This window comes from Cetorhinus maximus, chromosome 3 (assembly GCF_964194155.1).
Source record: "Cetorhinus maximus chromosome 3, sCetMax3.hap1.1, whole genome shotgun sequence".
NCBI classification, from domain to species: Eukaryota; Metazoa; Chordata; class Chondrichthyes; order Lamniformes; family Cetorhinidae; genus Cetorhinus; species Cetorhinus maximus.
Window position 1 is genome coordinate 181645838 of NC_135881.1, and position 12288 is coordinate 181658125.

The 12288-nt window shown below is 46.6% G+C and overlaps 1 protein-coding gene across 6 annotated transcripts in view; it reads left to right on the top strand.

Annotated features, from left to right (window-relative positions):
* The window catches only part of LOC144679077 (catenin delta-2-like), a 1449546-nt gene that overhangs the window by 219600 nt on the left and 1217658 nt on the right, over positions 1–12288 (top strand). The window lies entirely within an intron of this gene.

The following is a 12288-nucleotide window of genomic DNA, read 5'->3' on the forward strand; positions in this document are numbered from 1 at the left end:
TGAGTATCTGGTAAGTATCTGGTGAGTGGTTAGGCCTGTCCTTAGTGCTTACTGTTAGGGACAGTGTGTTAATAGGCATCTTTGGACATAGGAGTTAAGGTAGATCTATAAATAAAAATAACTAAAACTTAAAAATTCTAATAGTTAAGAAACGTGGAACTTTTAGTTGTCAGTGGTATTAACATTCAATAAGCACAGTAAATTGTAGCATACATAGGAATTATTCCAAGTTAATTAAAAAAGAAATTAAACTAAATTAACTAAATAACAAATAATAATGGGAGGACAGGTGTTACATTGCAGCTGTGGAATGTGTGAAACTTTGGACACCAAGACAATGTTCGCAGAAAGTGTAAGCAGCTAGAAGAATTCCGGATCAGGATTATTGATCTGGAAGCTGAATTGCAGACGCTGTGCGACATAAGGGAGGGGGAGAAATACCTGGACACTTTGCTCCAGAAAACTATGCCAAGAAAAATTGACTTAAGGTCAGAAAACAGCGTTTCGTGGTGAATGTTTTTTTCAGACTGATGGTAGGCAACGATATTCCCCAAGGGTCAGTGCTCAGACCTTTGCTTTTTTGCCATATACAATTGACTTGACCTTGGAAGACAGTAGAATTTCAAAATTTGCCGATAATACCATTGTTACGGACAGGAGAGAAAGGCAAACTGAACTTCTTTATCTTCTTACCGTCCGTCTGTAAGCAGAGGTGCTTTTGAATTGTTTAAAGTAGGCTGTGGTGTTTCTCCAAACTCTCAGTTTGTGTTGTCCAATTTTAGAAGTAATACGCAGCAAACTGTCTTTATGATTAACTCAGAAGGTTAGTTTATTTCACATTCAAACCTGGCGGGGGAGGGGTGGGGGGGGTGGGTGTGCAGGAGTGGGAGGGTGGTTTGGGGAGATGTTCACAACCTCACAGACACTTACACATGTTCAGTAAGGGGGCTAGAAAGGAGTGGGATTTTATGCTCACTAGGCTTTTGAACAACTCGATGCATTTTATAGCCCCACTCCCGCCGCGATGGAGCCTTAAAATTCCACCCAGATTTTGCAACTATGGTTAACAACAGTAAAGGAACCACACAAATGAATATTAGTTCACATGATTCCCAGAGTCCTGAAAGTCAAAGTCCAGAGGGAGTTTCCTTCGTGGCAGAGTTTAGTTCCGATGGGTTCCTGGTTGGAGATAGCAACACAAAAGTCCTTTAAAACGAATGAGGATGTAGCACGATGAGGTTTCTGTACCTAGATCGCTTAGCAGGCGATGGCTTGGATGCTTTTAAAATGAAACAGTCTCGAGGAGTTGAGAGATAATGGCCGGCTGCTTGGTCAGCTGGGAGTCTTGCTTTTCTTTTCAGGTTGGAAGTAGTCAGCAGACTGATCTGGGAGGCTAGAAATGTAATATTAAAACTGTCCAAGAGGCTAGAAGCATGGGGTCATGACATGTGGCCCATTAATGAGTTAATTGCGGCTTCATAAGCAGTTTCTGTGCCTCTGGCCAAAATCCATTGTTTCCCTTAAACGTGAAATGATGGCTGTTAACACCTCTTCAAGTATATCAAGTTTCAATGTCTCTGTCTTTGTTATTGCCTCTGCTTGAGAGCCAATTTGTCTGTTAGCCATCTAGTTTTGTGATTATAATATGGCTTTACAATGGTTGTGAGATTCCACAAAAATGAGAGTGAAACTCTTTTGTTCTTGTAATCCCTGTTGGAAGCTTCCAGAACAGATGGCCAATCTTGTGTCATATGACGTGCAGCCGCCATCTTTTGGTTCAACAAAAGTCCATTTTAAAATAGCAAAAAAAGAATAAAGTTTTGATGTACACAGTTTTGATTTTGTTTCATGTCTTATGGATATGATGCTAAACTTGCAGGAGTGGCACACAGTAAGGATGATACGAATTGCCTGCAACATGACATATATAGACTAATAGGCTGAGTAGACAAGTGGCAGATGGAATTTAATATGGAGAAGTGTGAGTTGATGCATTTTGGCAGAAGTGACAGGGAGAGGCAATATAGACGTTGTTGAACAGTTCTAAAGAGTGTACAGGGGTAGCGGTTCCTGGGGACACAAGTGCATCGATCATTAGAGGCAGCAGGACATGTGGGATCTAGGGCTTCATAAATAGAGCATTGAATACATAAGCATAAAGTTATGCTGAACCTTTTATAAAGGTCTGGTTAGGGCCCAGCTAGAGCACTGCATCCAGTTCTGATCATCACACTTTTTGTAAGGTGTGAGGGTCCTTGAGAGGCTGCAGAAGAGATTGGTTTCACGGATGGGGGAGTTTTAGTTCTAAGATTAGATTGGAAAAGCTGGGGTTGTTGTCCTTAGAGCAGAGAAGTTTGAGGGGAGATGTGATAGAGGTGTACAAGGTTATGACAGATTTGGATATGGTACCCTGCCATAGATATAATTCCGTTGTTTGTTGTTTCCCATTTCAATGTGCGCTATCTTACATTTTTCACATAAGAATCAAGCTGACATTCCCTCATCTATCTACTTTATGGCCCCAAATATCTGCATTAATCAATCACCATGTTAACACATTATTGGAAACTGTTTCCTTCATATTAATAATAAACAGAATAAACAGCAGGGGAGCCAACACAGAACCCTGTGGAACTATTCTGTTCACTGTGCCAAGACTAGGTCTGTTCCATTTATCATCACTTTGAATTGCTGAGCCAATCTGCAATACAGCTCACTAATTTGCCATTAATTCTGCAAGCCTTGATCTTCTTTTAAACCATCATATTCAGGAATTTTATTGAATAATTTTCCAAAAAAAAAATCAAAGAAAATTATATCCACCCCACAGCATTTATCCATTAGCTTAGTGTCTGTCTCAAAGAATTCCATCGGATTTGTCAAGCTATAAATGTTGATCGTTCCTTATGGCCTCAACACTTTCAAATGAATTTTGATAGCATACAGTAACTGTTGCTATTAAGCGTTATCCCTCCCCCCACTACAGTTGCCCATTTATCTATAATTTGATTGTGATTTTAATTGTGTGCTATTTTTGAAAAATACAAGCTTTCATTGCTCATGGCAAGTTAGGTATTAAGACAATATTCTGTAAGGATTGTTCTATATAGCTCAACAAAAATTGTCCCCCCTGCTGCTGGCATTTCTCCTGCCCCCACTTCAACTCTTCAAGTCCAAGCTGTGTGTTTGGCTCTGCAGTGGACCCACCAGATTTCCTAACTCACTTTTCCCGCCTTCCCTTAACTATCCACCCCACCCCACCCAGACTGATGAGCTGCCTACAACCGTTGGCTCAGTGCTTGTTGACATCATGCAGCTGAGGCCCGACTTTCATCCTAGCTCGGGCCTCGTGCCATAGAGGTCATGCAGATGGTGTGACCTCACCACATGCAATCATTTCAGAATGAAAATTGGCCCCACCGTATGTTTTCTCTACATATTAATCGATGGTCCATGCCAGTATATGCCGGTGGCCTTGTGTTGTGTTTGGGAAGTGGAAAGTAATGCAGGGGGATTAGGATTACTCAGAAGTGGTGCAGAAGGATGAGCGAGGATGACTACAAATCATCAAGAAATACTCAAACTTATACATTTGATAAAATTTAAAATAATCTTGAATATATTTTATAATCATATATAGAAAATTAGTGAGAATAGAAGAGAGTTGAAGCACCTTCCTGTCTTGAAGCACAAAGGTATGAGGCCTGGGAACAAGATTGGCGGTGGGACTGAAATGGCAACTCAGTCTGAAGCCTGCAGACAAACTTGGAACCAAGCATTCCCAGGTTGCAAGAATCTTTTGAATGGGATATGTAAGGCAGCAAAGGATGACATTTGTAGGATGGTAGAGCTGGTAGGAACAAGAGACTGGCTTGGAAATGGGCAGTGAAGACTTCTTTAAATCTAAGAGAAAGTTATGAATGGATTACTTTTTTTAAAGCTTTTATTTCCACATCCCAGTAGACACTATAGGGTTCATTGGTTCTAGAAAGTATACAGTGGGTCCATGGACATGGAAGTGTCATAGCTTGGCCATGGGAGGTGGGTGGAAGAGCTAAGCCAGTCATAGGGGGCAAGTGGGGCCATAGAGGGTGGATGGGGCATGGGGAGCGTTTTGAGGGTGAGGGGGTGTAAGGGGTGAGGAATGGAGGTTCTTCGTTTTTATTTTAACTAGGATGAAGTCCCACGGCACCAAGATGGGAATTTTAAACAGCCTGCCTCTGCACCTGGCAGCCTCTGTAGTTGCCTCCAAACTTCTTCCTGAGTTGGCTGACCCGACTCCAGCCTGCACCCACCCCCTGGCAATGGAGATCCCGCCTTTGCGGGCACTTTCTCCCCGGGCGGGTGGACCGAGCCAGGAAATCTCCTGACCCCCCGCTACCCGTCCCGAGGATGAAAATCCAGGCCAGGGCTTCCATAGCTCTTTGATGTACTGAAGACATCAGAAGGTAAATTTCCTCTGGGGCCTTTCCTGGACCTCATGTTTTCTGTTGGAGTGCCATATCACTTCTCTGATTTTGTTTATCGCATGCATATTTAGGGTGTGCTGACAGCCTCATGGTCCCTTCACTGCTTGGGGCATCTGCCCTGGTTAGGCAAATGATCCTGTCTGGGGAATGGTCTGGGCCTCATCACTTGGGAGCCCTAGTTGCCCACTACAATCACACTAGCGCAGAGGATTGTCGCTTTTATATTGGAGATAGATGTTGATGGCTGAGGAGTAGAAACAGCGTTGAAAGACCTTTGAAGACGGATTATGCTTTCAATTCTTACGATGGTGCTTTCATCTGTGTGATACCATAAATATATTTTAACAGGAAATTCTGGACAAATAAAGCAGTATTTATAGACGACAATCATGTATTCCATTTCCATTGATGGTTAACCATCTCACAAAATGTTTTGATTCCTCTGCTGAGTTAGGTGTATCAGTAATCAAATGTTGAACAGTCAATGAGCACCTTTTGTGGCCAAACCATGTCCAAAGTTAACCACATCATATTTATTTCAAGTTAGTCTTCAAGTGAAATTAATTATAGCATGAGATAAGTGACTAATTGTTACCAAACTGCATATTGTTGTGATATTTTATAAAATTGTGTAACTCATTGAAATTATGCAGAGTCCAGAGACAGCAAAGCCATATGACCCTAGCGCAAGTGCTAAAAATAGGAATCAGGTCACATTTTGGGCGGAATCATCCCAGATTTGCACTGTGTGGAAAAAGAACTTTTACCCGCGGGCCACAATGGTGGCTTTCCATGCTGTATCATTCTAATTCTGCTTCATTAACCATGCATTCCCAGGAAACACACCTGCCACGCTGTACCTCACCGCTTCCTCACGATGGGCTCCATATTTAAAGTGCAGCCGCGCGCACACCTCTCAGTGCTCCCAGCTCAGGGCCGCTGCACAGAGGACCCTGAAAGGCAAGAAGACTGTAGCCCCCCAATTCAGTGACGCACCCCTGAAACGCCATTTGGACACTGTGGAGGTCCGCCAAGATGGCTTCTAGCCCGCTCTGGCCGCAGGAGAGGCAGCAACCTCAATAATCTGACTTGGGAGGTGGTGGTAGCGGTGGCCAATGCCAATGATCTGCAAAAGAGGACAGCCACCCAGTGCCGAAAGAGGGCGTATGACCTCCGTTCTGTCAGGGTAAGTCACTCTTCTCATTACTCTCAACTCACATACTCACAAACCTATCACACATCCACGGGGATCTCACTCACTGCCAGTTCAAGAGACATCACCATTCACTCTCTCACGGACGCCTTCATTATCCTCATCCTGTCCATAGTACCACTCACATCCACACATGCCAGGCATACTTACTATCTGACCTGGCAAGCACCCTGCTTACACTCTCTCCATCTGTCTTTATGCAGGACAAGCTAACACACAACAAGAGGGGGAGGTTGCAGTCCGGTGGAGGAGTGCTTGAAATGAAAGTCCTCAAGGACTTTGCAAATAGAGCCATCCAGCTGGCCAGTGAAGATCTGGACCATTCCTGTGCTGACGGTGACGTCTCAGTGCCCTACCATGTGAGGATCTAGCAGTGCAACATCCATCAGTCAACCATGCTGTGAGTGATGTGTTCTGTTTCACAGGCCACTGCCATGCACTAATTATCTCTCCTTGCTTTCGCTGGCACAACTGGGAAACAGCCGATGGAGTCCACGACCCAGGTCTTTGACCCAAAGACACCTCAAAAGAAGAATCTGCTGAAACCCCCTTTGAAGACCCATCACAGCACTCACCCATACCCTCCACCAGCGCAGAAACACAGACCTCGCTGGGACCAAGCTTTAGAGTAGCCTCAGGGTCACAATCTGGTGAGCACATTGCACTGTCTGATCCACAGCAGGCAGAGGCAGGGATTTCCCAGGTTTCCAGCACTCGGAGGACTGCCGGAGACCAGAAATCTGCTGAGTTCGAGTCAGATGATGAGCCTCTGGACTCAGTCATGTCACGGTTGCTGGAGCTGCAAAGGCAAGCTCAGGAACATCAGGAAGGGATGTCCGCTGCACTCCTCAGATTGCAAGGCACGATGGAGTCTATCCCCCTTCAGTCTGAGATGATAACGTCGGCATGCCAATGCACTGAGGTCAACACTGGCAGGATGGTGGCTGAAGTAAAGACCTTGGGGAAGATTTTCCCCTTGTCAGGTGGGCACAGCGGGCAGGCCCGGGAACGGCCGCGAGACCACCTACCGCCCGTGATCTGGCTCTGACCGCGATTTCATGCTGGCTCGACAATTAACGGCCAACCAGCGTGAAAGGCGCGCTGAGAGCCTCAGCGCTGCCAGGGTGGGGGCAGAAGGAGCACTAGCGCTGAAGTGTGCGCATGCGCGGGGGAGTGTGCACTGACAGCTCCCTGAAGGCACAGAGCTGCCTCAGGGAGCTGAAGGATATAATTATGAAAAATAAACATTTTACATATTATATAAACATGTCCCAACATGTGACTCAGTCACATGAAGAGGGACATGTGAAAAAGGATTTGAAAAATGTTTTATTGTTTATTAAGAACCGAATGGTTGAGCGGGCAATGAAAAATGCAACTTAATTAATTACTTAAGGGCCTTAATAGGCCTCCTAATTGCCAGTGGGTGCGCTGCCGCCTCTCGCGAATGCCCACTGACGAAAGATCGCGAGAGTGCGTGATGACGTCGGGACGCTTGCCCAACATTATTGCGCACTATATAACCCCCGTTCGTGTTGGGCACACGTCCGCCCGCAGGCGGAAAATTCTGCCCCTAGTCCAGGAAATCAGTCTTGCACTGCCGCGCAGTCTGTACTCCATTGTTGATGCCAGTATTGGCCTCCAACAGCGTTAACAAGAGAGGGCTGCGGGGCAGCTCGATCTCATTCCAGCTTTCCCTTCTCCTCAAGGAGTCAGCCAGCGGCCCCTTGGGCACCCACTGGGACGAGGCTAAGCAGGTGCACACCCCGGGGCTATCCACCCAGGTGACTCCGGGAGTGCCTCGCCCATCCGACTCCCCTCTTCCTGTGACCCCGGCAGCTCCAGCTCCACAGGCCAAGGAGGGTGCCAATGCCACACAGCAGGACCCCGAAAGCAGGCCGGGGCCCTCCAGGTCTTGGCCCGCCAGAGGACGACCGTCAAGGTAATGACAGGAGGCAGGCTGCCTCCACCTCCGCTGTAGATGTTGAGGCAGCACCAACTCATAGGGGCAGGGATAGGAAGGTTAAGAAGATGTAGTTGCACAGCCTGGCATGGGTGTTGATCACTTGTCCATCATGTTCACTTTATAAATGAACTCCCAAGAATGTCTCTGTGCCTATGGCCCCTTGTTCTGATGAACAATGTTCGTGTTGCTCAGATGTGAAACCTTGGTCCCTGCAAAAGATAAAGGCAGGTGTCTCAGTCCATGGCCTCTTCCCTGTGCTTTGTGCAACCTTCCCAGCACACTGGTGGTGTGCCTTCACTGTCACTGGACATTTCACTCATGCCTGCACCTCAATGTGGCTTATCATTGCAGCCAGAATGTCCTGGGCCGGCGGCACATAGTTCCGTCATTCTCTCTGTGTGCTCCAGCACCTTTGTGGTGTGTCTGGCACCCCCCCATCTTATCAGCATCTGTGTCGGGTGACAGTGTGGTCCTGAAGGGTTCAGCTCATGAAGGATGCCATAGGATCAGGAGAAATTAAAGTTCTCCCACTGCATCTCCATGATATGACCCTGTTTTCAGAGCGCAAACAAGGTGCCATCACCCAGGCAGGAGTCAGACATTCACATAAGCAATGTGAGGATCAGTGGAGTGTTCCCACTGCATGTCATCATCAATCTCCTGGAATGTAGGGATTATAGACATCTGTTGCGTCTCCATGACAAGAGCCTTACCACAGAGGGTACATGCGCTGCCATTAGCCAGACAGGAGTCAAACATTCACAGATGCCATGTGAGGATCTGTGGTGTCTCCTCACTGCATGTCATCATCATCCTTCATGAATTTAGCAGCTCTGAGGGCATCCCAAGCACACCTGCCTCATCTGGCCAGCACGATGAGCCTCATTGCCCTCATCTTCACTACCGAGGACCTCCTCACCCTCATTGATGTCTTCCTCATCGGAGTAGATGTACAGCTCCTCTATCTCCTCCTCAGCCAGCTCCTCTATCTCCTCCTCAGCCAGCTCCTTTCCCCGTTTCAGTGCCAGGTTGTGATGGGCACAGCAGGTGACGACGATGCGTGACAACTTCTATGGACTGTATTGCAGGGCTCCACCAGATCGTTCCAGGTACTGGAACCTCATTTTCAATAGTCTGATGGTTTGCTCCAACAAAGTGCAAGTTGCAACATGAACATCATTGTACCTTCTCTCTGCTGCACTCATCAGCCACGTCCTCTGCAGGTAGCCCTTGTCCCCAAGGAGCCATCCCTGCAGCCTCTGTGGACCCTGGAAGACGTCAGGGGTCTGAGACCTACTGAGAATGTAGGAGTCTTGGACATTCCCTGGGAACCGTGTGCAGACCTGCAGGGAGCATTTGTGGTGGTCGCACACCAGCTGAACATTCAGCGAGTGGAAGCCCTTACAGTTGAGTTAGTTTTCTGCTTGTTGCCATGGAGATCAAAGCGCCATGTGAGTGCAGTCGATGGCACCCTGCACCTGTGGGAAACCTGAGATCTGGATAAGTCTCAGCACTCTTGCTTCCTGGTTTTCCAGAACCTGGTCAAAATGCACAAAGTTGTGTATCTTTGCGTCTGTAACCTCATGGGTGCATTTGTGCGTGGAGGCTTGTGATATCCCACAGAGGTCACTGGCATAAAAATTGAGCAACAAGGTCACTTTCACGGTCACTGGTACTGAATGCCCTCCATGTTCCCATGGCAAAAATCCTGCAGCAGGTGGCAGATGTGACTGACCAGTTCCCTGGACATGCGCAGTCTTCGGCAACACTGGTTTGCGGTTATCTGCAGGAATGACAAGTCCTGTTTACAGACCCTGGGTCTAGCTAGGCACTGACCAGTGATGACTTCTTCCCTTCTTCCTCAGGGTGCCGTCCTCCCTCTGCCCAGCCAGGCACTCCCGTTGCTCTCTTCTCCTTCGTCTCCGCTCTCTGTAAGCCGCAGGGCATACAGTTAGTTAACCAGGCTGGATGCTGCTGATGTATTGCTTCTGGAGGAAGAAAGAGAGTGATGCATGGATTAGCTTGAGTGTACTAATAACCTCTCTTGGTTAAGTCTGAAGGCTCCTTAATGCATCCCAGAGAGTGTTAGCCATCACTTGGACGGCCAGAGTTTAGTGCACTGCATGGCTGCCCGAAACCCCACCCACCTCTGCCTCACTCCACCTGACAGATTGGCGGCAGCTTTGTGCACTGGACTACATGCTTTGCTCTCAGCTCAGGCACAAGTATTCTCCTAACCCACACTGCAAGGCTGCACTGTTAGCTTGAACCATGGGCAAGACTGGTCCAAACCTGAACGATGACATTGCAAGAGGCTGTGAGTGCCTCCACCAATGACTGCTCCATGGCCAGCTCCCTCAAGGAGATTGTACAATGTGTCCAGTCATCCCAATTGTTCTGCAGCCCATTAAAACACTCATTAGTTTGCAGTCTGTGCCCGAGGGGTTAAAAACTGTGGAGCATTTGATGGCGCTTTCAGGCCTCTGCATTGCTTGAGTGGGCAGATAAGCTAGAGGCACCACTCCAAGCATGTCAATGTGGCTATGCCTGAACTGTCTCAGCTGTGGAGGAATGATCACTTTATACAAGGCTTCCCTAATGTGTGGCCACTTTCCTCCCCACACCCTCTGCACGTGCTTGTGCACTACCAACAGTGCAGCCCTAGCTCCCCCTACCCCGCAACTTGCCTCAATTACAGGGTAGCCCTTGCCCCAGCACCGCACTGTCAGCCAGCCGGGAAAATGCGACATGCCTGTGCCCTCACCTGAATGTGCTGTGCCTCAACTTTGAGATCCAACAGGCTACCCCCACGAGCATTGTGCAACATTACAGTGCACTCACCTCCAAGTTCCGCTTGGAGTACAACTTGCCAGGTGCATGCCTTATAAATGCTGTTGTGAAACACATCGGCGTGCAATCACGCTGACGTGGCCAAATGATCCAGTGTGGGGGGGAATTATTGCAGTGAGCAGGGCTTATAATGGTATGCTGATGTACTAAAATGAAGTTCCCGATGTGCGGCGGTGGGAAACATGGCCCGCCATTGACGGGCGGAACGGACAATTGTAAATTGGTTTCACAACATTGTGAAACCGATATTTCCCGCTATAATGTCCACTCACGCTCGCCATGATGCCCGTCACCAAAAGGCACGGAAAATCCCGCCCAAATGGGCTTACACTTTGCCTTTAACAGTTTAAAGACATTTTGCACAAATAGGCAACAGGAAAAGACAATCAGAAGGGTAATTTTGAGGAAAGAGAATTATGTGCATCCTACCACAAAGGCAGCAGGACGGACTGAATCATAAGTTAAAACACTAATTTCTCTACCTGCTCTTTTGGAAGATTATATGTAGTTGGTAAGTGGGAACACTCAAAGAACTCATGAATCTGGTATACAAGGAAAATCCAACTGCACAAAATGCATTTCTCAAGGAGCTATCTTGTGAAAGCACACAATAAGGTCTCAAAAGCGTTACAATAGCCAGAAGGTCACAAAATCTACCTGCTCACTAGCTAGGCAAAGACATTGTTGAATTTCATGTGGCACCACTGCCTGTTAGCAGAGGTGCTATTTTTGCCTTGGAGGATATCTTTGTCAATATATTTGTCCAAAGCTCCCCAAATAAACAAAAGCTCTTTGCCCTTGAAGCCATGCAATTTTCTCAGACAAGGAATTTATTGCCTGACTTTTTGGAGAATAATATACAATTGCCTCATTCAATTGCCTGTCAGGAGTGATATGGGATTTCTTTGGGGGATTTCACTGACTTACAACATGCTTCAAAAGAACTTGGAGGTATTGTGGTAAAAAATCTATTTACTTACTTTCTTTTTGCAGTTTTTGACACTTCTGTTAGTTTGTGGAAGCTACTGAACCTTAAATACACATCTCGTGCAGCTTCACCTTACTGTATAGACACTTATATCAGCTACCCAACATTTCTTCTACAACTGCTTAACAAAGGCAAGTATGCTGTCTTGATGTCACATTTGATTGGTATTTCTGGTTCACCCAGATGAGTGCAGAACCACGTGGACATTTTAGTTCTTCTATTGTGGCTGCTGGAGGTATTGGTAGATCTCATCAAATAAAGCCTGCAATATGTTGAAGTAACACTGAAGCAAGATTCATAGAATGAATGAGCACAATCCTTTATGCAATTGTTCCAGATTACAGCATGGGAATTAATCGCATATAAACAGTAACTGATGTCAATTTATACTGCTCAAATGCTATCACTGTACCTCTTGTACAGTATATTTTCTCTTTGTAACATTCAAATTATTCAATAACTCAGCAAAAGTAGAGAATAGCATGTTTCATTTTGCCTGAAAAAGTATGCTTTCTTTAAATTAACCAATTTCAAGATGTGCATTTCACTGCTGAAGCAAACATTAATTGCCCATTGCAGTTTCCTGAGAAGGTGGTGTTGAGACATGGCCTTGAAGAGCTGCAGTGTGCCTGGTGAAGGGACTTCCACAGCATGGTTGTGTTGGGAGTTCCGGGATTTTGATAGAGCGACAATGTTTCCAAGTCAGGACGGTGTCTGACTTGAAGGTGATGACCCCATGCATCTGCTGCCCTTGTTCTTCCAGCTGGTGGATATCACAGCATTGAAGACGCTGTTTATGAGG